The sequence below is a fragment of the Rattus norvegicus genome, chromosome 7, assembly GCF_021556685.1.
Source record: "Rattus norvegicus strain SHRSP/BbbUtx chromosome 7, alternate assembly SHRSP_T2T, whole genome shotgun sequence".
NCBI classification, from domain to species: domain Eukaryota; kingdom Metazoa; phylum Chordata; class Mammalia; order Rodentia; family Muridae; genus Rattus; species Rattus norvegicus.
In genome coordinates, this window is record NC_141540.1 from 124,160,858 (window position 1) to 124,188,110 (window position 27,253).

The window sequence follows — 27,253 nt, forward strand, 5'->3', positions numbered from 1 at the left end:
AAGGCAGATCCAGCCTTTAGGGCCAAATGTAAGAAACATAAGCAGCTTCATGGGCGAGCAAGAGAAGCTGGACCACAGTGTAGAGCAAAGCCTCCACACACCCCCACACACCCCACACCCGCCCACACCCCCCTGCAAAGAGCAAAGTCTGGGTTAGGAGCTACTAGAGGACTGGTGAGCCCTGTCCCATGTGGTGCTAGCCTGCTGAGCTGGGACATCTGAGCAGGGATTTTTCAAAGAAATAAAATGAACTGTGGGGAGAGCCACAGCGCCATTGAGGCTTGGCACTAGCCATCTAGTTTGGCTGAAAAGCTCCCACCCAGCCCCTGCAGGAGCCTTTGCCACACACAAGCAAAGTTTGGCCAGTTGCTAAGGCAACAATGACTCAGACATGTTTAGGCATCTGCAGAAATGAAGCCAAAGTACAATTTCCACACTTGTGATAAAAACATAGGCTGCCAAGTACACAGTCAACCATTACTCTAAAATTTGGTCTTATTGACAGAATAAACAGGGGTGGGGAAGGGAAGCAGGAAGCTCCCAGTGCTTAGCAGAGCCAACAGTCAGGCTAACCCCAGAATGCTGGCACTAAAACCAGCTGTGCCAGGGAACAAAATGCCTCTTATGCTCCTGTGTTGTCTGAAATGGTTTCCTCTTATTTCTATCTCCATGTGGAGTAAAGTATTCTGCTTTGGTTCAGCTGTGAACACCAGCTTTTCTTAGAAGAGGAACTAAGAATCAGAGTTTTGCCCGTGGTGAGGCAAGATAAGTGAGAGGAAACAGCTTCTAGGGGAGGGATAGATGTGGGGGAGACACAGCCATTGTGCAAGGTCAGAGCAGAGGTGGGCTAGCCTGGCCATGACCCCTGTACCAGCAGACACTATCTTATCCATGCATGCATACACACACACACACACACACACACACACACACACACACACACACACTTATCCTTTGCAAACCCTGAGAAATGAGCAACCAAGAAAACAGGACTCTGCTCTGTCTTCCACAGGGCAGTGAAAGGTGAACCATCAGCCAGCCAATGGGAAGAGACAGAATGAATTATATAACGATAGTAGATGCCTGTCTATAGCAATGAAGAGAAGCTGAAGATTCTATGAAAAGCACCCCAACCCACTGAGGCAAAGTCCAAAGGATCACTTGACCCCAGGCTGTCATAATCTCTGAATGATCCCAGTGCTAACAGCCTTGCACAGTCCTTCCCAATTCACACTCAGCCAATGTGGAAAGGAAACCAGGACAAACCCTGTCAGCTACTGTGTTCTGAGCAGCCTGACAACAGCCTGGGGAGCTTGCTCAAGTCACTAGGAACAAGTAAAAGGGGCAGCAGGATGGCGCTCCCTCATGCATACTCAATCTCTTTCTCCCTCCCTCCTCACTCTCTCCCTCTCTCTCTCTCTCTTCCTTCCCTCCACACCCTGCCCCTCTAGGTGCTGGGACTTGAACCCAAGGCCTGAACACGCTATGCAGCCCTATCTGGAGTAAGGACTTGTTCTTTGTCATGAAGGGAAAGCATTCCCGCAAGGAGCATCTGCCCAGGTGAGGAAGGGAATGTGACTCAAGAAGGCCCCCTCAGAGTCTATCTCAGTATACTGACAAGTTCCAAAGACCAAGACACCTTTTAGGAAGATCCTCCAGAGTTTTCTTTTACCTAAAATACTGGGAAACAGACAACAAAAATTCAAACAAGTTTCAAAACACTCTAAATTGTTCAAGCTTTAAAGCCATCTGTGTCAATTTCTCCTCAGGAAGGGAGGGAGGGAGGAAGGGGAGGGGAGGGGAGGGAAAGGAGAAGAGAAAACTCAAGTACAAATTTATCTAATTACAAAAACATTGGAAATAACCTAAAATGCCCAGCACCAAGAAATATATCATACAGTCAACATTAACACTAGAAATCATTTAAGGAGCTGGGGATTAATTAAGCTTCACTTGGCAGAATGCTTGCTTTGTATGCACAAGTCCCTAGATCAACACCTGAAAAGGAAGAAAAAACTTCCAAGGAAACACAGAATGAGGACATTTAAGTCAGACACGGTGATATGGGGGTAGGGGGGAATACCCCCTAGCCCCCAAAAGGCATACACCATTTAAATTCTACATTCTAGAAGGTTCAGCTAGTAAGGGCATTTGTTCCCAAGATTCTAGGTGATTAGTAGGTAATGTTACGTCTTCCCAAGCCTGAAAACAAAAATTTGAGACACATGTAATAAAAAAAAAAAAAAAACTATTTCTGTAAGTTGCCCTCTGACCTCCATATGGCGCTCACAGATGGCACGCACACACACAAACACGAACATATTAGGGTAGGAAAATATAATTTTTTTAATATTAAGTCATATGGCACAAAAATGGTAATTACCACAAGCATAAAACCCATGTATCTGAGCAAGGGGAGATGGCACAGGCTGGCCACCCCAGCATTTGGGGGCTAAGCAGCAGGATCTGAGGCCAACCTGGGCTATGCAGTGAAACCCTGTGTCTATAAGACAAAGCAAACAATCAGAACATCTGTTCTCAGGAACCTACCCTAAGGACGATCTTAAGGTCACAAGGCAACAAAGTGAATTCTCCTTAGCTGCCTCTTCAAAGACACTTGGAAGATGGAGCAACGGCACCCACCAGGCCTCTGGAACTGAGAGCCCTGCTCCTCCACCCTCTGACCTCATCAACTGGAAGAGAAACATGAGGGTGACCTAGACTGTCTGACCACACTCCAGCCTGTCAGCTTTTGCCAGTTCCCTTCCAATCCTTATAAACTTCCTGGCTCTATTAACTGCAAAAGTTCAAGTCTTAGAATTGGGTTCATTGTGAACACAGCTTTTACCTTAAACAAGAGTCACATAATCTGCCCATTTTTATGTTCCTCAGAAACAGAAAAGGAAAAGGAAATTTCAAAGCTCTTTTTCGCAATTGAGAGCAAGTGACTCAGAATCTGCTTTGTCAAGGCAGCAAGACAAAGGAACGCTGGTGTGACCTTCAGGGTCAACTCAGACAGCAACCCTCTGAGGGTCACTTCTGGGACCTTGATTACTCCTGGTCAAAGTGGAGTTAACACCAACTGGTTATAAGAACTCAATGAGCAGAAATGTAAACGGCCATGATCCCTCAAAAAATCCAGAACACAGTGTACCCCATGACCACTGGGTCTAGCACCAGCTCTGCCGATCTTCCCATGGCACATGACCAGCCTCCTTATCTGATAACATATTTGCTGGTACAGAGGTCACAAGTGCTTAATTAAAATCATCATCACATTCAAGCTACCTGGTGCCCAGGCAAGCCAGCTTCAGCAAATTGGTGAGCTATAAAATCCACTAATAGCGGGCTTGAAGGTCTGCGTGGGAAGAGAGCCTGACCACAATTCACGATCTTGGCACACTCAGCTAGAGACAGCATAATTTGATATAATGAAACACAAACATAGTTTGAAGTATGAAAATGTTCACAAACTACAATTCGAGTATCATTTTAAAATAATAAAATTTAATTTCATTCAAAAGACAACTTAGAAAACTAGCTACCACTGATTCTAGACACCAGACTATGGTGCAGACACCACCCTGTGCCCGCCTACCTCTCATGTGTGTCTCCATAGGTGACCTCTAAAAAGCCTCTGACACTTCTAATCTACTTCTTTCTCTCTTCTGAATCATGAACAAAGGAAACCAACAGAGTTGTTCTGAAAACAAAATGAAAGCTATGGGAAAGACCATGGTCAACTGCAAATGCCCACACAGCCAAGTTATAGCAATACACACATACCTTAATTACGCCAATTAGAACTTAAAAATGAACTCTGAAAGTGAAAGGAAAACCCCCTAATTCTACAGTTTGAACTACCACTACTTTGTGTAAGTTTAACCCTATTTCCCGCTGGATACTGTGCATACAGCTTGACCCTTTATCCTCTCAAGTCTTCTGCCATCATCAATCCGACATTCCCCCATCACATCCTCCTGTCCCTACCTGAGCACTAGGTGCAGTCACAGCAACATTTCCTCAACCACAGAAAGGGTTGGTATGACCACCACATTAAGGTCAAGAACAGGAGGCAGGGTGTGGCTTCCCTCACACAAAGGCAGGATGCACCCATTCTTTTGTTTATTTATTGTTTCAAGACAGTGTTTCTGTGTATAGCCCAGGCTACCCTAAAACTCCCTCTGTAGACCAGGCTGCCTCTGCCTCCCACCCACACAGAGCTAAGATGCACAGATTCTTAGTCTCACCCCCACAAAGGGGGCAGAGGTAAATAAAGTCTCAGAGTAGTGCAAAGAGAGGACATTTGTCTTACCAGGGTCATAAGATTCCACAGAGGGCTTGAAGCCTCACCCAAACTGGTGACCTGATAGCATCCCTGTCACCCTGAGTCACCACAAAATATCCTTGTTAGGATTCTGACTAAGGAAAGAATACATTTGTGAAAGACTTTGAAAGAAATGGATAAAATAAAACCAGAATGACTATTTCAGGGGTTTGCTTAATTTACAAGTTCATCTAATTATGCTGTGTGATACACAATGACTAAGTACCAAGGATTGAGCTCTGGGTCCATGACTGCACACCTACCAAGATCCAGACAAAGGAAACTACTCCAAAAAGAATAAGATTAGTACCCTTTCTTAAGAAGGAACTCAGAGAGCTCCCTTACCCTCTCTCTTTCAGTGTATAACCCAGAAGAGAACACTACTGTAGCCTCACCTCAGGCTTCCAGACTCCAAAACGTTGAGAAATAAGATGTCTGTTCTTCATAAGCAGAGGCCTACAGCACTGTTACAGCAGTTCAAAATAAGATGCCTAGTCTCTGGCTGGAGAGATGGCTCAGTGGTTAAGAACACTCATTACTCTTCCAGAGGATCCTGATTCAATTCCCAGCACCGACACGGCAGCTCACAATTGATTGTTTATAACTCTAGTTCCAGGGGGTCTGACACTCACACAGACATACATGCAGGCGAAACACCAATGTGCATGCAGATAGATAGATAGATAGATAGATAGATAGATAGATAGATAGATAGATAGATAGATATGATATGATATGATATGATATGATATGATACTGGACCAGGTGTGGATATGCAATCACCTGGTGGTACACCTGGGACCCAAACCCAGAGCTGTCTGGCTCCAAACCCATGCTTCTGGCCTCTGGTTTGTTGTTGCAGAACTGCCTTTTCTCATCTGCAGGCACCAGCCTACTAGCTTTACAGATTTGTGAGAATAAGCCAAACAAAACAAGAACAGACACAGGCTATATGACAATACCCCCAACCCCCATAGCATAAGTGAGCTTCTAGACAATGGAGCTGAATCAGTGACTGAGGCCAGCCTTCCCTGGGAGCCCCTTCCTTGTAAAATTAAGCTACTGCTTCCTAGGAACAGACTAAGGCAAATCTTTGAGCCCTGGAGGACACATGATTTTTGTGAAAAGGAGCAACCAGATCACACCTCTCCCATCCACATCCCTGACTTCCCCAACTGATCTCTTACTCCTGCCAAGATCATCCTGCTCATACCCTGGAATGTTCCCCACTGAATTCATTCTTCAGAGGAAAGTCTAGACCCCAACCTTGCCCTACAAGAAGCACATCATACTCTGTAGCTGTCCTCAAGTCTTCCCTCCCCTCCCTAGCTCCCACTTGCTAACACAACCACCTGTGCTCTTTTGTTTGTTTTGTTTTGCTTTGTTCTTTTTTTTTTTTTCAAGACAAGGTTTCTCTATGTAGCCCCGGCTGTCCTGAAACTTGCTGTGTAGACCAGAATAGCCTCGAACTCAGAGAAATCTGCCTGCTTCTGTCTCCCAAGTGTTGGGATTAAATGTGTGCTACCACTGCCTGGCTATCGCTACCCTCTTGATGACTCTGAAGCTCACTTGTGGCAAAGGCCGCCTCCCTGGATTAAGTTCTGCTAAGAGCAGCCAAGCCAGCCTTCCTCTGTGTCTCTCCACATGTGGTCCCACTTCTATCTGGTACTATCACAGGGAAACAATGACTTCTAGACTCTTCCTTTCTTCCCCGGCTGCTTCTATAGAGCATGAGTTCTTAACCTTGGAATTCTAGAGCTGTGACTGAGGCAGGCACTAAGATCTCTACGTGAACAGTGGCCAGAATGCTCCCCTTTCAATGCTTTTTTCCCCTTTGCCCACAGATGTCCCAGACAATTAAGATATATCCCAAATGCTCTCAGCCTAAGGAGAGATGCCAAATAAAACCCCTATAATCTAAACTCCAAAAACAGAAAGACAATGAGTTCAAAGCCTGACAGCTTCATTCTCTCTAAAACAGGAAGGACTATTGAGACTGGAGAGACAGGATCAATGGTTAAGAGACACCACTGCTCCTACAGAGGACCCAGGGTTAATTCCCAGCACCCACCACTTCACCCACTCAGCAGTTCACAACTGTCTGCAACTCCATTTCTAGAGGATTGGACACCCTCTTTTGACCTCCTGGGCCACCAATCAAACATGTGTGCACATATATACATTCAGGCAAAACACATAAAATATTAAAAAACAAACAAACAGAACATTAAGATGGCTCAACATAAAAGTACTCAATGCAGGCCTGACAACCTGAACTTGATCCTGAATCCCATTAATTAACAGGAAAATATAGATTTCAAGGGTTGTTCTAAGACCTTCAACAAATGTAACCTGTAAGAAATTACACACATACACACACACACACAAAACACAAAGAACTAGACATGGCAGTGCACACCTTTAATCTCAGTACTCAACACACTGACTTCCAGGACAGCCAGGGCTACATAGAGACGCTATCTCAAAAGACCAAAAATGAAAAAACAAAGAGCGAAGAGATAGTTTAGTAGTCAAAAGCTTGCACTGTTCTTCCACATGACTCAAACTCAGTTCCAAGCACCCATGTTGGGTGCCTCACAACCACTAATAACTACAATGTCTAGAAACCAAAGGCAGCAGAGGGGAGGCAGGGCTTAGGTATCTAGTCGATGTGCATGCTAGGGGAGCGTCCTTTATGGGCTCTGCACATCCTCCTCACACCTGAAGGTAGACCTGAGAGCATTGTCTAAATGGGCCTGAACTTCTTCCTGATGTCTCTCAATGGTGGTTGGTGGCCTTTGGGATGGCTGTTTGGGGACTTGTTTTTCCCCCAGCTTTTGGTTTTTCTTTTTTTTTTCCCCCGAGGCTGGGAACCGAACCCAGGACCTTGCGCTTCCTAGGTAAGCGCTCTCTACCACTGAGCCAAATCCCCAACCCCCCCCCCCCAGCTTTTTAATATTCAGCTGGTTGTGCTGTCTGCTGACTAGAGACCATCTTTTTTTTTTCCAGAGCTGGGGACTGAACCCAGGGCCTTGCACTTGCTAGGCAAGTGCTCTACCACTGAGCTAAATCCCCAACCCTAGAGACCATCTTTTAAAGGACAGGTCTCCTGAGGCTGGGAGATGGCTCAGTCAGTAAAGCACCTGATGTTCAAACATAAGGACCTGTGCTTGAACCCAGCAAAAAATAAGGTGAGGACAGGGGATGGTTCAGTGGCTAAGACCTGTGATTCTGACAGAAGATCTGGGTTTGGTTCACAGCACTTAACTTGGTATCACAACCACCTGTACTCCAGTCTCAGGAGACCCTCTGTCCTCTGCTAACCTCTGAAGGCACCAGGAAGGGACATGGTGCACTCACACACATACAGGCAAGCATTCATAACTTAAAGTGGACAGTCCTCAAAGTCACCTGCACTTACACACATGTACACACTGTGCGCTTGCCTGTAATTCTGTCTTTGGGAGGCCGAGGCAGGGGAATCTCTAGTCTGAGGCTAGCTTTGGACTGTGTAATGAGACCCTATCTTAACAAAGGATAGTTGTAACTATTCTGCACAACCAGACATCTCTGTGGTTACTAGGTACTTGAGAGACAACTACCAAACCCAGAAGATAAGGACTATATGTTTTTAAAGGAGACTTCATTTATTTATTTATTTATTTATTTATTTATTTATTTATTTACTGTGCAGTGTTTGTGCGTGCCTGTGTGCATGGGTGTGTATGCATATGCACACTGTGGTGTGCATGCGTAGATTAGAGGACAACTTGCAGGAGCTATTTTTCCTTCCCAGGAAACAGGGATGGAACTCAGATTGTCAGGCTTGGCAGCACGTGTCTTTACCTGTTGAGCCATTTCTCCCTGTCCAGATATTCTCCTCCGCACACCACACAGGGTTTCTCTATGTAGTCCTGGCTAACCTGGAACTCACTCTGTAGACCAGGCTGGCCTCAAGCTCAGTGATCACCTGCCTGTACCTCCCAAATGCTGGGATTAAAGGTATGTGCCATCACCACCTGGCTTCTGTCCAGGTTTTTAATTTTCATTTAAAAAATAAGATATTGTAGTTTTAAAAAAAGACACTATATTTTCTTATTTACTTAGTACGTGTGGCAGTCGGAGGACAACTGTAAGTATCAGTTTATCAGTTCTCTCCTCCTACTATATGGGTTCTGGGGACTGAACTCAGGTTGTAAGGCTTGGTGGCAGGCACCTTTACCTTCTGAGCCATTCTGCCAACCCCTGCTTTTTTTCTTTACCTGCTTCTTCTCAGCTTTCCTCCCGTTCAAGTGCTAGGCAAGCAGTCTACTTCTAAGCTATGCCTCTAGCTCATTTAAGAAATTTCAATCTTAAAATAGACAGTTTTTGAATCTAAGGCACTGAACTAGATTAGCCCAGGAAAGACGGCCGCAGTCCTAGTGCTGACTCAGTGGTCAGTGTCCCCAGCAGCTCCTTAGAAAGGAACCTTGCTGGGACACTGAGGCAGGACCTGGTCTGGAGCTGTGTGGCCTGTCCTTGGCCTCAGAATCAAGGCAGTTTTCCTGCCTCAGGCCTTCCAAGTGCTGACATTATTAGGCTTGAGCCATTACATTTGGTTTTAATGTAATTTCACTCCCTGGAATACCTGAGGGGAGATGGATGGGACCTAAGGCGCTTTCTAGCCTTCCCACTACTAAGAGGCTAGGGTATACAGATCTCAGGGCCTCAGATTTCATATTTGTAAGAGAGGCTTAGAAATTCCTAACCTTTGAAATTCTGAGAACAGCTGTGAGACACCCCTTCCCCAGGAAAGGAAGCACACATGTGAACAGCCTGGGGCCAGCATCCAGGGTGAGAACTGTTACACTCTAGCCCTAAGCAACCCCTCCTGACCTGGTGGTGGCATGCTGAGCACAGCCTTCCTAATAAGCTGCCTCTCACCTCAGAAAAGCTGTAATCCTATTTTGTCATCCTGGAGCTAATAATAATGCTGACTTACATACATGGAGGACATACATTTCCAAGGATTTGTATCTCATTATTCTGCACTCAAACATTGAAATGACAGGGATGTGACAAAGAAAATGGTGTCAAGAGTGCATGGCCACAGATGTCCATTCATCCTGGGTCCAGAACTTGGGCTCCTGGATGCCAGCATGGGGTTTTCCATTAGGTTCTGCTTCCTTGGTGGTGGATACGCTGTTGGCATCGTAAGTATCCTGGAATGTCCTTGTAGAATCTGTGTTTGTTCATGGAAGGACTGTTTGTCCTTTGGAATCTGAATCCCTAAACACCCCTCTGTCCTGACTATGAAGACCTTGATGGTTTGTTTGGGTGTTTTTTAACCTTTATTTTTTATTTTATGTGAATGGGTATTCTGCCTATAAGTGTATCTGTACACCATGTGTTTATGGAATCCCCAAGGTCTGGAGTTGTGGCCAGTTGTGAGCTACCACGTGGGTGCTGGGGATTGAACCCAAGTCTAACCAGTGCGCCATCTCTAGTTCCTTTGTTTTTGTTTTTGTCCTTTTTTTTTCCTTTAACCTTTCTCAGAGGGGAAAATTTGTAGGATTTGACTGTTTGGGGCAGTCCAAAGCTGGCCTCAGACTGAAGATTTTCCTGCCTTAGCCTCCTAAAGATAGAATTACAGGCAAGTGCACAGTGGGAGAACCAGTCTGTGTGTACATGTGTGTAAGTGCAGGTGACTTTGAGGACTGTCCACTTTAAGTTATGAATGCTTGCCTGTATGTGTGTGAGTGCACCATGTCCCTTCCTGGTGCCTTCAGAGGTTAGCAGAGGACAGAGGGTCTCCTGAGACTGGAGTACAGGTGGTTGTGGTACCAAGTAAGTGCTGTGAACCAAACCCAGATCTTCTGTCAGAATCACAGGTCTTAGCCACTGAACCATCCCGTCCTCACCTTATTTTTTGCTGGGTTCAAGCACAGGTCCTTATGTTTGAACATCAGGTGCTTTACTGACTGAGCCATCTCCCTGCCTCAGGAAACCTATCTTTTAAAAGATGGTCTCTAGTCAGCAGACAGCACAACCAGCTGAATATTAAAAAGCTGGGGGAAAAACAAGTCCCCAAACAGCCATCCCAAAGGCCACCAACCACCATTGAGAGACATCAGGAAGAAGTTCAGGCCCATTTAGACAATGCTCTCAGGTCTACCTTCAGGTGTTGAGGAGAATGTGCAGAGCCCATAAAGGACACTCCCCTAGCATGCACATCGACTAGATACCTAAGCCCTGCCTCCCCCCCCTTCAGGTATGCAGCTGTGGTTCCCAACTGGAAAAAAACTGAGCAGGCACGTCAGCTCGTGTGAACATGGTTATTACCTACATAATCTGAAGGGTGGCTTCCAGGAAGCAAGTACAATGGGATGGTAGATAAGGCAGGCCAGAGTCAGCCCAGACCTTGGTTTCAGGTGCGGTTGGCCAGAGAGCACTTGAGTGTGCTTCACAAGTTGCCACAACAGGTAGTAACTTTACTACTGTTATTTGCTATTCCACAACATCCTGGAAAGACCAAATGATGACACCCCCCCCCCCCTTTCAGATCCAGGACGCCTAAGAATCAGGCCTCAACCCATCAGCACGGACTTTCAGGTGGCCAGGTATGGTGTAACACAGCTTTCATCTCAGCATTCAGGAGGCCTAGCAGGCAGATCTCTGTGAGGTCCAAGCCAACCTGGTCTACAAAGTTGAGACCCTTTGTCCAAAACAAAACAAAACCCCCTCAAAACTAAGGGCAAATGTCCCTATGCTCCCCCTAGAAATGCCTGGTCATCAGAATCTGTACTGGCACTCAGGACCAAGGGAAAGCCAATGTCACCTCTCTCTATCAGACAGCATGGAAACTTAGCTGTGTTTCTTACATACACACATTTTTACACTAATCATTATGGTCAGAAGTAACAAACTCTAGCTCCCCAAACAGCATGAAGTCAAATACCATTTCTAGTCCAGTGAGTCGTTAGTCTTTAAAAATCCTGCCCAGAGAGAAGAGATCTAATCAGCCATCTACCCTGTGCTCAGAACTTTCCCAAGTAATAAAAACCCATCAGCCCAATGGTCAGTTTCTTTAAAGCCTCCAGACTACAGGGAAAAGAAAACACACGTCACACAAGTTTTTCACGTAGTGGCCTCATGGCTCAAGTGCATAGCTTCACCAAGGAGACTGTCAAACTCTACAGTTAAGTGTAAACGCACAGACTAAAGTGTTCCAGGAAAGTCAAGAGAATTCCAACTACGTTGACTCTCATTCAGAGCTTCTGTGAAAAAGCGAGCGTCCTGCGACTGAAAAGAGAGGCCAACACAGAACCCAGTTCACCTGGCTGATCCCTTCGCCAGGAGCTCCTGACAATCCCAGGGGTGCAAGACCAGAACTTAAGCAAACTGAAAAACCTGTTGGGGGTTGGAAGGTGTGAGCTTACGTCCACAACTCAGGATTAAATAGGTTTACATCAGGACAGTGCAGGAGTGTTTTTTGCTAAACCGCTAATGAGTAGCCCTGGAGACTGTCAGCAACCTACTCCCCTTCATCACTAAACCTCAGGACAGCTGCGGTCAAGGAAAGACGACGAGAACCAGGACTGGTGCACACAGCCCGGACCAGAACTATCTTCCCTTGAGGACCCACCAAGAACCCAGCACCCCTGGGGCGTGTCTACTTCCAGGTCTAACCTCTAAGGCCTTGAGATCCCAGTCAGTTACTCTGTTCCACTTCTGGAACAAAAAGAAAAGCGGACCTTCTCAGAGAGGGGCCCGCAAGCCTCAGGTCATTGGTAAGAGAAGAACGCGGCTCTAGAGCCCCACGGGAGGTAGGAGGGAGTTGACACTTCGGATCCATTGAGTCTAGAAAACTATGAAAGTCAAAAGGGGCAGCTTGCAGCCTTTCCCGTCTCGCCTCACACTACTAGTTCGTGTTCACCGAGCAGGCTTGGCTCTCACCACTGAGGACACCGAGTGTGGGAAGGACGGAAATGGAAGGTAGTCTGCAAAGTGCCCCATGAGTGCATCCGCGTGAGACTCGCCCGCTCCCGCTGCCCTTTGGGCCTCCCGGGCTCCGCCCGCCGGCGCGTGGCCCCTCGCGCGCGGACTAGAAGTTTCGAGCGGCGCGGCCCCGCGCGCTCGGCCCCGGCGCGGCCTGACAGGGGTAGGCGCGGCCACCGACCCGTGTCCCAACCGTCGCGGCTCACCCCTCACCTCGGCCGCCGCTCACCTCGGGTCCCACTGAGCACGCCGCTCCGGCCGGGATGCGACTCCGACCCCTTTCCGTTCCGCTCCGGTCGCGCACCCCGGCCCTGCCCAGACCCGCCGCGGCCGCTTCTGCCGCCAGCCGAGACTGCGCCGCCCCCGCCGCGCCCGCTGTGCTCGCCCTATTGGCTGCCGGGCTCCAGACCCCGCCCTTCGACCCTGCGGCGCTCGGGATTGGACAGACTAGAGCGGAGGCGGCACGCCCCCCAGCTGCTGAAAGGAACTACCTTAGGCTAGCATTAGCGGCCTCTCCTGTCAGTCAAACGAAGAACTCCTACTTAAGCTGCTGAGAGGCCAACACGGGTCACTCCCTGGGAAACGCCCAGAGCCCGGGGTCTGGAGGACTTTTTTAGGTGGGTCAGAGTTTTGTGGTTTTCCTAGCACCTAGAAGAATCGCGGTCCCTGATCGAGAATTCAGATAAGGTGGACTTTGAGAAAGTTTCCTCGGATCTGGAGAAATTGCTGCTTTTCTAGAGGACCCGGATTCCATTCCAAGCACCTACATAGAGGCTCACCACGGTCTGTAATTCCAGTTGGAAGGGATCTGACGCCATCTTCTGGCCTTTGTGGGTGCCAGGCACGCACGAGGTACAGATATAAATACGAGCACTCGCACAAACAATTCTTTATTGAGAAAGTTTCCTCTAAGCGGAGCATGGTGGTGCACGCGTTTAATCCCAGCACTCAGGTGGCAGGGGCAGGTGGATCTCTGCGTTCACGGCCACTGTGGTCTACATAGTGTGTTCTAGGATAACCAAGGTTACATAGTGAGCCCTGGTCTTAAACACAAAAAAAGAGGAAGTGGGGTGGAGAGACTTCTTTCCAGAGGATACAGATATGATCATCAGAACACCAGGCAATATACAGACTTTCTGCTTCTCATATAGCCCTGCCTGATAGGAGGTTAGCTCTATGAGCAGAGGAAAATGATGAGACAAAAGGCTAATTAATACCTTGCTGAGCACTACCTCACACAGTCCCAGCCTGGAGGACAGTAAGAGATGCCCCGGTGAGGGTCTGAGAAACCCGACAGTATGGAGTAAAGAGTAAATGGTGGCGGACAATGGCTCGTGTCTGTAATCCCAGGACTCAAGAGGCTGACACAGGAGAATGGCTGAGAGCTCCAGGCAGCCTGGGAAATCGAGTAACTGAAAGAAAGGAAAATAATAATAAAATGACCCAGCAGTAGCCCCAGTAAATGGGTTCCACATCAAGACACTGACACAAACAGTGGTATATGCCTATAATCCCAGCACTTGGGAAGATAAAGAGACAGGAGGATCTTTGAAAATTCAAGGTCAGCCTGGAATATATAGTGAGACCCGGCCTCAATCTCCCTGCAAACAAAACACAGAAAGCAGATGAAGTGGCATAGCACTTGGAAGGTAGAACAGGAGGGTCAGGAGTTCATCCCCAGCTCAATAGGAAGTCCCGTTTCCAGGCTGGACACGATTGGTCCCTGCCTGTAATCTCAGCATTTAGGAGGTAGAGGCAGGAAGATAGGAATTCACAGTCATCCTCAACTACATAGATAGTTCAGGTCAGCCTAGACTATGTGAGACCTTGTCTCAACTCTCGCAGTGCCCCTCCACCACCCAGAAAACACTCATCCTCGCAGTGACCAAACTTTTTCAATATTTATTTATTTACTTATTTAAACACCCAGAGGCCGTATTGACCGTAAAAATAGCCTTTAAACAATAATATCTGTGACTCTTTCAAGAAAAAAAAAACAGTAATTTCAACATTTAAAACTAGAGATAGCCAGGCACCATGGTGCATGCCTTTAATCCCAACTCTCAGGAGGCAGAGGCAGAGGCAGGCAGAACTCTGTGAGTTGAAGGCCAGCCTGGTCTGCATAGTGAGCTCCAGGACAGTCAGGGCTACATGGTGAGACCCTGTCTCATCAAAACAAAAGAATGCAAGGTGGGCAGGTTTGTGTGTGTGTGTGTGTGTGTGTGTGTGTGTGTGTGTGTGTGTGTATGTATGTCAGCCCTCAAGTGTTTGGTGAACCTAGCAAAGACAAAAGAAGGGACCTCAATGTCAAACACAGCGCATTTTACTATCCCAAGGTGGATAGAATATGAGAGAGAGCAAAGACCTCCCAGAAAGCAATGAGCCCTCCAGGGAGGAAGGGGTTCCTCTCCGCTGGAGCACTTCAGGCATTCAAGAAGCGAGGAGATAGATACGGGCAGGGAGGGTTGCTTGGCAGCAAACGGCCACTCCACCCTGCAAGTTCCTTCCCTTCTTTGGGGCTCGATTTTCTCAACTGTAAAACAGAAGTCCAGAGCTCTGACGGTGGCCGGCGGGTGCCAACTTTGTCTCAGGATCTCTGTCGTCTGTAAAACTACTTCCACTTGGATTTTTTTGTTGTTTGTTTATTTTGTTTGAGGCAGGGTCTCACTACAGACCAGGCTGGCTTCATACTCTCAAAAGAGATCTACTTCCTACATGCTGTCATTGAAAGGCACGCACTGCCAAGCTCCACTTGGCTTTTATTTTTTAACCGGGATTGGCAGCAGGAGAGAGGACGGGTTCAGTGGGTAAAATACTTACAGCACAAACGTCTGAGTTCCGATTCCCAGAAACTGGGTAAAAAGCTAGAGTAGCATGCGTGTGTAACCCAAATGTTGGGAAAAAGGAGTTAGACAGATTCTGGGGACTTTCTAGCCAGCTAGTCTAATTGAAAGAACAAGGCCCAGATTCATTCAGAGACTTTGCCACAAATAAATAAATAAATAAATAGCTAGCAAGCTTTGGAGAGTCATAGAGGAAGATACCCAAAGTTAATCTCCTGGTCAGGGCACTAAACACACACACACACACACACACACACACACACACACACACACACACACACGATTGGAGGGTGTGGCTCAGTGCACAAGACCTGAGATCTATTTCCAGCACCAGCCAAGGAATCGTTAACAGTTTGGAGACACCAAAGTGTTAACTGTTGGGGCCAGAAGAACACATTCCTGGATCTACCTAGGAATGAGGCACACTCCTGCCAAATGTGTGGAATGAATGCGTCACTGATGAGGAAGCTGCCACCCTGCCCTTGCCTGCTTAAATGGTTTATTCTTTGGCCTGCGCACGTAGACTCATACATAAACACAGGCAGGTACAGCACTCCGCTCTCACGTGCTGCCGGCACTCCACGGGGCCCTAAGATGGAGGGACATGGCACAGCCTATGAATGGGGTACATCCCTAAGAGGATGTGGCCAGCACCTAATGAACCAATGTCATTCCAGTTACATACAATCTTCAATTGGTTCTCTTTTTTTTCAATCGATTACCTGTAGGTATGTGTATATGAGTTCCACAGCACAAGTGGAAAAGGTCAGGGGCCAATCCACCGGAGAAAGTCCACTCCTACTTTGCAGGGCTTGGGCATCAAACTCAGGTCATCTGACAAGAGAGCGAGCACTTTTAATTGCTGAGACATCTCACTGCCATCTGAAAGAGAACAAAGACAAACTCTCCCCCGGTTGCCTGAACTGGACAGAACGCCCGGGATAACAGGGATGACCTTGAACTCCGGATCCTCCTGCCGTCTCCCAGGAGCTGGGATTACAAAGAATCTTACAGGTGTGCTCTGTCACACATTCCCATCTCGACTGCTTCTCCTGCCTGCCCCTAAGTCAGGGTATGGATCCTGGTGGAAACGATAACCTCTACTAAATGGAAGACCCACGTGGAGGGTCTCTAGTACAGGGCTACCATCTGTGCCAAGCTGGACCAAGTAAAACCTGAATGAAGACCCAACAAGGCCCAGACTTGACTTGATGAAAGATACCGCAAGAATAAGCTCCCTGGGGTTGGGGATTTAGCTCAGTGGTAGAGCGCTTGCCTAGCAAATGCAAGGCCCTGGGTTCGGTCCCCAGCTCCGAAAAAAAAAAAAGAAAAAAAAAAAAAAAAAGAATAAGCTCCCTGAGGAGCGAGCTAGTGGCGTGCACCTCAACCTGACCACCACACAGGTAGAGGTAGGAGGAACAAGAGTTCAAGACCACCCTGAGCTCAGCCAGACTCTAATTCCAGACAAGAGCAGTCATATGCAGTAGTACAAGCCTAATTTCCTTGTATTTGGGAGGCAGAGGCAGGAGGATCAAGAATTCAAGGTCAGCCTCTACTCCATAGCAGGGTTGAGAGTGGCTTGATCTACACATGACCCTATCTTAAAATGTTTTCTTTTCAGACAGGGTTTCTCTATGTAGCTTTGGCTGTCCAAGAAGTCTTTCTGTAGACCAGGCTGGCTTTGAACTCAGAGATCTGTCTGCCTCTGCCTCCTGAATCCTGGGATTAAAGGCTTACACTGCAACCACCCAACCCCTGTCTTCTGGCCTTTGAGGGCACCCAAACACAGCACAGGTATGTGCGTGCACGAGGATACACACACACACACACACACACACACACACACACACTTTTAAAAGTTTGGAACATTCTCACATTCTTTCACAGCAATCAAAGTTGCTTTTGGACCATCCGCTGTGGAGCCTGCAAGTCGTAAGAAGACACTTGGGATTCGGAACAGAATCTGTGTTGGCAGGGCACCCTCCCTCTCCTGTGTAGCTAGCTCCTTATCAACCCTCCCTGCCAGCACTTTGATTTTAAGCCTCCAGAGTTTCAGGAGAGTCAACATCATTGTTTTAAACCACCCCAGGTGAGGCTGTGGTCCTTGGTCAAGCAGCTCCAAGGTAACTGTTGCCGCGGCAATAGCAACAGGTGGAAGGCCAGGTATTTGCTCCCTTATCTATTTTTCCATCTCCCACATATTCTATAATGACACCTTAGAGATGGTACCTTAGAGATACCTTAGAGAAGGAAGGCAGAAGGCAGGGCCGGGGAAGGAGAGAGTAAGAGACAATTGCCCACTAAGACCATGGCCCAAGAGTTTAGCAGGCATTCTGAGACAATGGGACAATGGTGAATCTCAGAGCCTCCCCCATCATTCCTCTAAGTCAGGAGACTGGGCAAGCCTGTCACTCCTCAGCCTCAGCAGTCTTGTTTGATTGGAGAATGAGGAGCTGGGCCTCCCTCGGAGTGGCTGTTGAATGCAGTTCTGCCCTTATGGAAATGTTTAATGTCATGGCCACCATTCAGTAAAGGCTCGCTCCACCAGTGCTGGGTGCCAGCCCATGCCAGGATCCATCTATGCCTCAGAGCCTGAATGGGTGCAGAGCAAGCAGCTGAGTTCCCCTCCTCCCTTTCCTCACCCATACTGGTGCCTCCTAAGAGTGGACAGAGCTGGCCTGGCTCAGCCAGCACCACCTGTCTGCTGTCGTCTCTCACCACAGATGCCACCCATGTCCCCTTCCTCCAGCTTGCCTTTCCTGCCTTGTCACCTGCATTCTCACTCCCACAGCCCTCTGTCCCGCCCAGGTTCCCTTCCTCATGTATCTCCCTTGGGGAACCCCCACCCAAGCTGGGACTACTGAGCACCCACATCCCATCTCAAAGCCCTGTGGAGGCAGCAAGCAGGTTAGGCCAACTCCAGTCCAGTTTAAGCAACTCTGCATGCATGAATGCTTGATTGTGTCACCCACTTCCGTTTCCCTCAGGGTCTGCAGAAGATAATGGACTTGGGCCAGGCAGATGGCTGGGTAGTAAAGCGTGTTGACCCATCAGCCTGAGGACCTCAGTTTGGTTTCCCAGAACTCATGTACAAGGTGGACATAGAAAGAGCATCTGAAGTCCCAGTGCTCCTAAAGGGACATGGGAGGCAGACACAGGAAAGTACCTAGAAGCTCTCAGGCTGGGACACACACAGGGGGAAAGTAACAAGCGTACTCTGTCTCAAATAAGCCAGAAGACAAGGACTGATGCCGATACCACACACATACACACACACACCACATATACATGTTCATGCCATAGACACACATCACACCATCACGCATATACACACTTAGACCACAGATATATACCACACACACTCATCCCAGATACACACACATACCACAGGTTACACCACACATATACACACTCACACCACACCACAGATATACATACCACACACACATCATAGATACATACAGATACACACACATACCTATACCACAAGCATGCACACACACACACACATACACCACATATACACATTCACACCATAGACACACATCACACATATACACACTTAGACCACAGATATACACCACACACACACCACAGATTACACCACACATATACACAAACCACCGATATACATACCACACACGCACGCACACACACACACACACACATACCAAATAGATACACACCACAGAAGGTTTATTTTTAATGGGGGCTGAGGATGTGGCTCCAGTTGGTAGCATGTCTGTCTGGTACAAAGCCCGAGTTCAACCCTCACTCAGTACCACATATACCAGGCATGTTCCCCCACTCCTGTAATCCCAGCATTCAGAAGGTAGAAGAAGCAGGAGGACCACAAGTTCAAGAGCATCCTTGGATAAATATCAAGTTTAAGGTAAGGCCAGCCTGGGGTACGTGAAACCTACCTCAAAGGTGTGGGGAGGAGAGAAAGGAGGAAGAAGAGAACAAGAAGAGAAGACACTTCCCCAGGATAGTGGGCCCAAGCATGATGGGATACCCATGGGTTTCAATCACATGGTCTAGAGCTGTGCCCCACGCAGTGTACTCATGATCATGTGATGGCGGGTTTCTCTCTTCCTCCTCAGGCCTGTGGACAGTGAACGTAGCTCAGTGACTAAGAGTACTCTCTGCTTTTGCAGGTGTCTTGGGTTGGGTTCCCAGCATTCACACGGTGGCTCACAACCATTCATAACCCAGTTCCAGGGAATCCAACATCCTCTTCTGACCTCTGAAGGCATTGGGCATCTTACTCGATGCACATGCACACATGTGGGCAAAACACTCACTCGAATAAAAATAATATATCTTAAAAAAAGAAAAAAGAAAAAAAGCACAGAGTAAGATTTTGCTCCAAATGCCCCTATTGGGCAGTCAGTGACAGAGATTGGCCAGAGAAAGACATACTGACCGTTTGGAATCCAGAACCAGCAAAGTGTAGAGATGACAGATGGGACCTGTCCTTCCAAGCTGAGGCAATCAGGCCTGGGGAAGTCAGGAGAGCTACCCCAGGTCCCCCACCCAGCAGTCAGGGACCCCTTTCAAACTTGCTTCCACCTCCCGATTTCTCCCCCCTCTCCCCTTGTAACTGAATTCAACAGGCACCAGGTAGGTAGGTCCCTTGCTACACAACCCCACCTCCCAGCATTCCCTGCTGGATTGGGGCAGCAGCAAAGATGGGAACTGGCAGGGAAAGACACCTGAGCAGGGACCATCAGGTTCTGAGAGACGCCAGAGTAGGTCCTCAGAGACAAGCAGGGTGTGGAAGGTGCCTAAAGGTCAGTTATGGGAGTGTATGTGGTTGGAGCTCTAGCACACAGTCCTCCTTCCAGGGGAAAGCCAAGGCTGAGGAGGCCAGAAGGGCCCAAATCCAGCAAGGTAACTTCAGCCTCTATGCCTATGAATCCAAGAAGTTCCCAGGTGGCTTGGGGGAAGGGGTGGGAGGTGGACAGAGGAGCAGGCCAACACCCCCTCCCCAACCCAGCTGTCCCTCGGCAGACTCTGGACGCACCCTTCCTGTTGTGACAGTTCTATTTTCTGTGCAACTGGTTCCAGCCCTGGCTCCGGTTTCAGATTGCAGCACGTGCACTCATTAAGGCTGATGGGAGTATCATGTGGGCAGCAGGGAGAGCCGCCGCTGCCAAGCCTGGCCTGGCTAATCACAGGTCAGAGCACTCCAACAGTATGCCCAGAGAGCTAACTACCCAGTGCCAGACCCTGCCTCGGCCAGACTGGGAACCAAGCACCAACATGACAGCACTCACAATCAGAAATTCCCACAAAGCAACTGACATTCCTTATCAAAGCCCCACAAAACTGAGGCGGAACCTAGCCAGCTCTGCCCTACTCTTTAAGAGCCTCCTATACCATTGCTAAGCATTACCAAATCTCCTGACCCAGCACGGCCATCCAAATGATTCTTTGGGAACCGTCTGTTCACGTCACTTGTGACCAGGTTGCTTAGCACCTAGGAATTCCATGATGGGAGCCTCAGCGAAAGCTCTTGCATACCTGTGATGGCTGAGGCCTTTGGGGAGGGAAGAAGGAGACTGTTAAGGGAATGTGTCTTCAGAGAAAGGCAGAGACATGGCTGGAACAGCATTTTTTGTAGAGAGATAAGCAAGTTTTATTTTATCACTGAACATTTGGGGGAAAAAAAAAGATCCTCAGATGGACTTGGCACAGGGCTTTAACCTCAGCACTATGGAGACAGAGGCAGGTGGATCTCTGTGAATTCATTAATTTTTCTGTAAACCTAAAAACAACTCTTTAAAAAAGCCCGTTGAGGTACTGGAGAGATGGGCTTGGTGGTTAAGAGTGTTTACTGCTCTTGTAGAGGACCAGAGTGTGCCTCCCAGCAGCCCTGCCTGACAGCCCACAGCTACCTGGAACTTTAGTTTCAGGAGCCACGCTCTGCTGGCCTTTGTAGGCATGATCCCTCAGTCGCATCTACTACCTCCATACATCCTAAACATAAAATAAATCATCTTTAACTTTTGTTGTTGGTTCTTGTCTGGGGAGGGGAGGGTCTTTCTCTACACAGCCCTGGCTGTACTGGAATTTACTATCGTAGACCAGAGATCTGTTGGGAGCATAGCCCAGTCAGTGGAGCGCTTGCCCTGACTCCATTTTCAGTATCTTATACATTGAGCCTGTTGGCAAATGTCTGCAATCCTAGCGCTCATAGAGGCAGGAGGAATAGAACTTCATTGTCATCCTTGGTTATATAGCAAGTTCAAGCCCCTCCCCACTCACACACAGGTGACGAGACCCTGTCTCTGATGTGGGCTGGGAGTGGGAGTGGGAGTGGTGAGGGGTAGAGGATATAGAGACGATTTCCCACATGCCTGCACTCCTTTCCTCCGATCTCCCCTCCACCCCTATCCCCAGCATCCATCACTTTGATCTCAGGTCAGTGGACATAGTTGTTACAAATGACTGATCAACACTAGTATATCACTACTGACTGAAGTTCATAGCACACATTAGGGGTTATGGTCTGTGTTGTTTTCCATAGGGTTTGACCGATTCCTGGGTCTACCTTATCCTACAGAGTCCTTCTATGACCCTAAAAATCTGCCCTCTGTGTTCACAACTATAACCCCAGTACTGGGGAGGTGGAGGCAGAATCATGAGTCTCAGCATAGCCTGGGTTACATAGTAATACTGTTTTTTTCAAAAACAGTTTTGAAGTAAAATTGAGAATTAAAACACAGGCATGTGGTGGTGCAGGCCTCTAATTCTGGCACTTAAGAGATAAAAGGTAGGAACAAAAGGAGTCCAAAGTCACCCTTAGCCACAGAATAAGTTCGAAACTACTCTGAGCTATGTAAGCGCCTGTCTCAAAAACAAAATCCCAAAAACCAAACCAACAAACCAAAAATCCTAAGATGGGCCAACAAGATAGTCCAGTGGGTAAAAGCTACTGTGTGTGCTAGTGAGTTTTATTCAATTTGACACCTGCTAAAGTCATATGAGGGGAGGGAACCTCAACCGAGAAAAATACCTCCATGAGATCCAGCTGTAGGGCATTTCCTTAATTAGTGATTGATGGGGGCTGGTGGTCCTGGGTGCCATAAGAAAACAGGCTGAGCAAGCCAGTAAGCAGCACCCCTTTGCCTCAGCTCGTACCTCCAGGTTCCTGCCCTGCTTAAGCTCCTGACCTGACTTCCTTCGATGATCCTTTCCTCCCTAACTTCCTTTTGGTCATGGTGTTTCATTGCAGCAATAGAACCCTAAGACACTGTGCAAGCCTTGGCGACCTGGATTTGTTCTCAGGAAGCCACAGAGGAAGGAAAGAACTAACATTGAAAGTTATCCTCTGGGGTTGGGGATTTAGCTCAGTGGTAGAGCGCTTGCCTAGGAAGCGCAAGGCCCTGGGTTCGGTCCCCAGCTCCGAAAAAAAGAACCAAAAAAAAAAAAAGAAAGTTGTCCTCTAACCACACACACACATAACATATACATCCACACACACATACAACATACACATAACACACAACACACATAACATACACATACTACACACATAACATATACATCCACACACACATACAACATACACATAACACACAACACACATAACATACACATACACATACATACAACATACACATAACACACACATAACATACACATACACGGGGTTGGGGATTTAGCTCAGTGGTAGAGCGCTCAGTGGTAGAGCGCTTGCCTAGCAAGCGCAAGGCCCTGGGTTCAGTCCCCAGCTCCGAAAAAAAAAACAAAAACAAAAAACATACACATACACACAACATACACATAACACACACAACACACATCATACACACACATATACACATACACATAACCACACAACACACATCATACACACACACATACACAACATACACATAACACACACAACACACATCATACACACACATATACACATACACATAACACACACAACACACATCATACACACACATATACACATACACACAACATACACATAACACACAACACACATCATACACACATATACACATACACATAACACATTCATATACACACATCATACACACATATATACACCACATACACACACATACACACATATATACACATACACGTACACGCTACATAACATAATACAAAATAATAATCCAGTAAAACTCTTTAAGCTTGGGTAGGGAAAGATGGATGGTCTATTTGGCAAGAGAGAAACGTGACAGAAAGACAAGTCTGGTCTGGACACTGGCGTGACTGAAATGGTAGGTCTAGGCATGACACCTTGACAGACGACAGCAGAAAGCCTCAGCAGCAAGGTGCGCTTTAATAGGGTCTTAGGGCATAGGAGGATTCTGTAGGGAAGGGAAGAACACTCCAGGAAGATAGATGATCAGTGTGGGCTGCGGCTTTGAGACAGGGGATCACATCACGGAGTGCCAGGAACATGGTGGAGGGGCGTGCTACAAGTGTATCTGCAACTGGGAATGTCACTCTAGTCCAAGTAACCGGCCAGGCCATATGTGGGCTGTGACCTGATGCTCCTAAGCCCAGGCAGCTGCTGGGCAAAAATTTCCACTTGTCTCCCTGCTTCTTGTGGCTCTCAAAGCCTTTCTGTTTGAGCTCCCTTAGAGGTGAGGCAGGAGACACAGCCCTCTCCCTGCCGGATGTGGGTGTCTGGTGTCACCGGGGCAGGACACACCCCTAGCTTTATGGCTATGACTCAGCCCTCACCAAGCCCAGGGCTCTCCCAGCACAGGGCACACCCTCCCTTGGCATACCATACCGGCTGTTCTTTATTAGCAAAGGGCCTTGGGCAGGGTTTGGAAACAGCCTGCCCAGGGGACAATAGGAAAGGAAAGGAGAGGGCAGCTCCTACCAGCAGGTGTGTCATATTCTCTGCTAAGAATAGCTGCGAGGCAGCAAACCCTGGGCCCAGGCCCAAGTGTTCAGGTTCAGCCACTGCTCCTACCTAGGTGGCAGGCAGGAATGACTGTCACTCTCATGTCACTGACCCTCCCCAAGGAAACAGGCTCAGAGAGGCCAGATTGACATGGGAAGCATGAAGGTGGCAGAGATTCCTCCCGAAAGGCACATTCATCTAACGTCTACTGTGTGCTGGCAATGGGGGAGGGCCCAGCCCACTGTGAGTGGTGCCACCCCGGGGGCAGGCAGTTCTGGGTTTTATAAGAAGCAGGCTGAGCAAGGCATTATGACCAAGCCAGTCCAGTAAGCAGCACTCATTCATGACCTCTGCATCAGCTCCTGCCTCCAGTTTCCTGTCCCCTTTGAGCTCCTGGCTTGACTTCCCTGAGTGATGGACTGTAAGCCAGCTTGCAGATGGGAGAGGCGCCTCTGACATCCACAGGATGGAGTAACATAAGGAGCCTCGGAAGTTACTGACCTGACCGATGGTCCAGATGAGGACCAGGGAGGTACCGAGCGGCTGCGGCTCTAGCCACAGCTCTGCAGACTTCCTTCTGAAACGGACCAGGCTCTAACCTAGTCCTGCCTGTGAGATCCTGGAGTGGTTCTGACCCTGGGGAGCACATGCCCTTTCTAGACAGGGAGGAGTCACCTGCACCCAACAGTCAGCTCTTCCAGACCACCTTGCACAGCATCACGCCCTGAGCCCTCAGCGGCAGGCACGGGCTCCTCCCTCCCCTTCCGCCTGTCCACTTGACCCCAGAGTCTCGGAAGCAAAGACCTCGCTGCTTGTCCACAGCTGGGCTAAGTAGTGAAGACCATTGTCATTGCTGACAAAATGAAAATAAATGAACCCTGAAAACCAAAGGACAACAAACAAACAAACAAAAACAAAAAACCTCCAAGCTCCGCCCTTCTGCTCGCTGGCGAAGTCCTATAAGCCCATATCCCTATAGACTGCTTTGTTCAAGCTTGCTATAAGAGTTAAGGATGAATGACCTTGACCTTTCTGTCCTCACTTGTAGGGTGGCTGGGGTCCCAGGCAGGCACCAGCCGCCACACTCACCCTAGACCTCCATTCGAGTCACTCTGGCAGTTTCTGGTTTCACCTTGATTAGAAGATCCGAAACTGGAAGGGCTGGTGACTTCCCCATTATTAGGTTGTTACCCTGAAACAGGATTGCTTTATAACCCTGAGCAAATGACCTCTGCATGGGCAGTCCCTTTGAGAAAGTCCTTTCTTAGAAGGTGCCAACCCCTTTCCCACTCCTGCCCTCTGCTGGCCAGCAGAGGACAGCTCCCTACTCTCTCCTACATCTTCATCTTCCTCAGTGGACTCCCTTCCCATACCCTCAGCTCCCAGCTACCTTCACTGAGAGGCAAGCTCAGGATCACCCTCCCTGCTTCTCTAAGAACACCAACTCTTGCTCCTCGAAAACATCCAATGGCTGCCTAGCGCCTACAGCAAGGGTAAGACTTCTTCACCAGGCATCTTCCAACGTCCGCCCCTCACCGTCTTTGTGAAATGATCTCAAGCCATTCCCCATTCTCCTGCTTCTGTCCATTCGCTGTTATGCAGAGCACAGCTTGAAAAGCAGCTCCAACTGGAAGCCACCCCAGACAGCCCGCATTGGAACGGATGGAGCACCCTCATCCCTGCTGCTCTGGCCTAGAGCACAGGCACACGTACGCGCACACGCGCACACATACACACATGCACACACTACAGCAAGTGTTTGTAAATGCTGCTCTAGAATTTTTTTTAACCCAGCATCTTCCTTTCCTCAGCCATGTGAGGTAAGAGGGCACAGTTTAACTTCCTGGCAGATGAGAAGGCTAAAGCTCAGAGAGGCTCAGTAACTAGTTTGCAGTCACACAGCAAGGCAGCGAGCTAAGCGAGGGAAAGGGCCCAGGTCCCTAGATGCCTGGTCCTGCCACTGAGCAGTTAGCACTAAAATCTTCCCACGAGTCTTTCAGTCCCCAAACTCACGCACATCCAGAGAGTGTTAGGAGTCAGCAGCTTCCACTGTCCAGGCTCCCCCCGGCTATTGTCCCGTGGCTGTGACCAGGTGTTTCCTTTCCATCAGGCTCTGGCCAACATCTCTGCTTTTCCTACATGAAAGCAGCCTCACGCCCAGAGCCACTCAGAGAGTCACATGGTAAACTTCCACAGTAGCTTCTTCCCTCCAGAAGCTTTGTGACCTGCCAGAAGTGCCCTTAAGGCTTTAAGAAATGTCATTTGCAAAGTCCTTAACTGCACCACAGCCCTTACCACTGACCCTGGAGTCTGTGGGTCCCTACCTCACTGAGGAAAATGGCATAGTGCCCAGAGCTGGCTGCCTTGAGATCCCCGCCCTCGCTGCTCACGCACCCTCCCAGTCCCTGAAGTGCAGACTGGAGAAAGCTGTCTACGTGTAAGTTAAGATCAGGAAGGCTTCTGCCAACCTGGGGAGGGATTCAGCCTTTCCTAAACCCAGCGGTGTCCAAACCCCACATCCCCAGGTTGAACCTTAAAGCTTCTTGTTTTCTCCTGTTCTTCCTAAGGTATCACGGGGCAGTGGGTTCATGACGGACAGCAGTGAGAATACACAGACTGAAACCAGAGTGTCTCAGTACAGGAGGGACCCACTGTAGGCTTGGAGTAGCCATTGTAAAGCTTGGAGAAAGCAGGTCAAGATTCTGCTCTTGGTTGGTGGCTACAGTGGTGGTGACAGCGGCGGAGGCAAGCCATTCAGAAATAGCTGTTACAACCTTGTCTGCAGCACAGGAGCCCAAGAAAGAGGCTGGGACCTAACTAGTAAACCAGCTATGGTCCCTGGGATACAGTGGGCAATCCAAGGCTTGGATGATGGTCACGCTGTTACCTGCTTTAGAATATTGGATTTGGGGCTGGAGACTTGGCTCAGAGGGTTCAGATCACTGGATACTCTTCCAGAGGACCCAGGTACAGATCCCAGGTTGAGTTTCCAGCACCAATAGGTGGCTCACAACTGTCTATAATTCTGGTCCCAGAGGATCTGATGCCCTCTTCTGGTCTGTGCAGGTAATGCAAGAGCCTGGTTCACATGCATGCATGCATGCATGCATGCATGTAAAACACCCATACACATAAAAACACAGCTTTAAACAAATTTCAACGGCAATAAAGAATCCCAGGAGGGTGGAGGGGTGTTCTTTGTGTGGTAATCAAAGTCCTAGG

The 27,253-nt window shown here is 48.3% G+C and overlaps 1 protein-coding gene and 3 long non-coding RNA genes across 17 annotated transcripts in view; 2 read left to right on the plus strand and 2 right to left on the minus strand.

The window, feature by feature from the left end:
* Positions 1–12,645, minus strand: part of Pacsin2 (protein kinase C and casein kinase substrate in neurons 2) — a 93,229-nt gene extending 80,584 nt beyond the window's left edge. For 4 of the 13 annotated variants that reach the window (XM_087555512.1, XM_087555508.1, XM_087555502.1 and 1 more), the window contains exon 1: positions 12,534–12,645. The gene's annotated coding sequence lies outside the window, so the exon portion shown is untranslated. 13 annotated transcript variants of the gene reach the window in all.
* LOC148004901 (uncharacterized) lies at positions 9,690–19,489 on the plus strand. The gene is made up of 3 exons (XR_015625821.1): positions 9,690–9,959; positions 10,869–10,926; positions 17,035–19,489. It is a non-coding gene; the product is annotated as an uncharacterized LOC148004901 (long non-coding RNA).
* Positions 12,875–16,338, plus strand: LOC120093699 (uncharacterized). The gene is made up of 2 exons (XR_015625820.1): positions 12,875–13,156; positions 15,876–16,338. It is a non-coding gene; the product is annotated as an uncharacterized LOC120093699 (long non-coding RNA).
* Positions 13,179–25,268, minus strand: LOC148004902 (uncharacterized). 2 transcript variants are annotated; one of them, XR_015625818.1, is made up of 3 exons: positions 25,121–25,268; positions 15,870–15,981; positions 13,179–13,716 (listed from the first exon to the last, which is right to left on the minus strand). It is a non-coding gene; the product is annotated as an uncharacterized LOC148004902 (long non-coding RNA). The 2 variants fall into 2 exon arrangements; XR_015625819.1 differs by having other exon boundaries at positions 15,870–16,029.
* Positions 25,269–27,253: the final 1,985 nt, after the last annotated feature.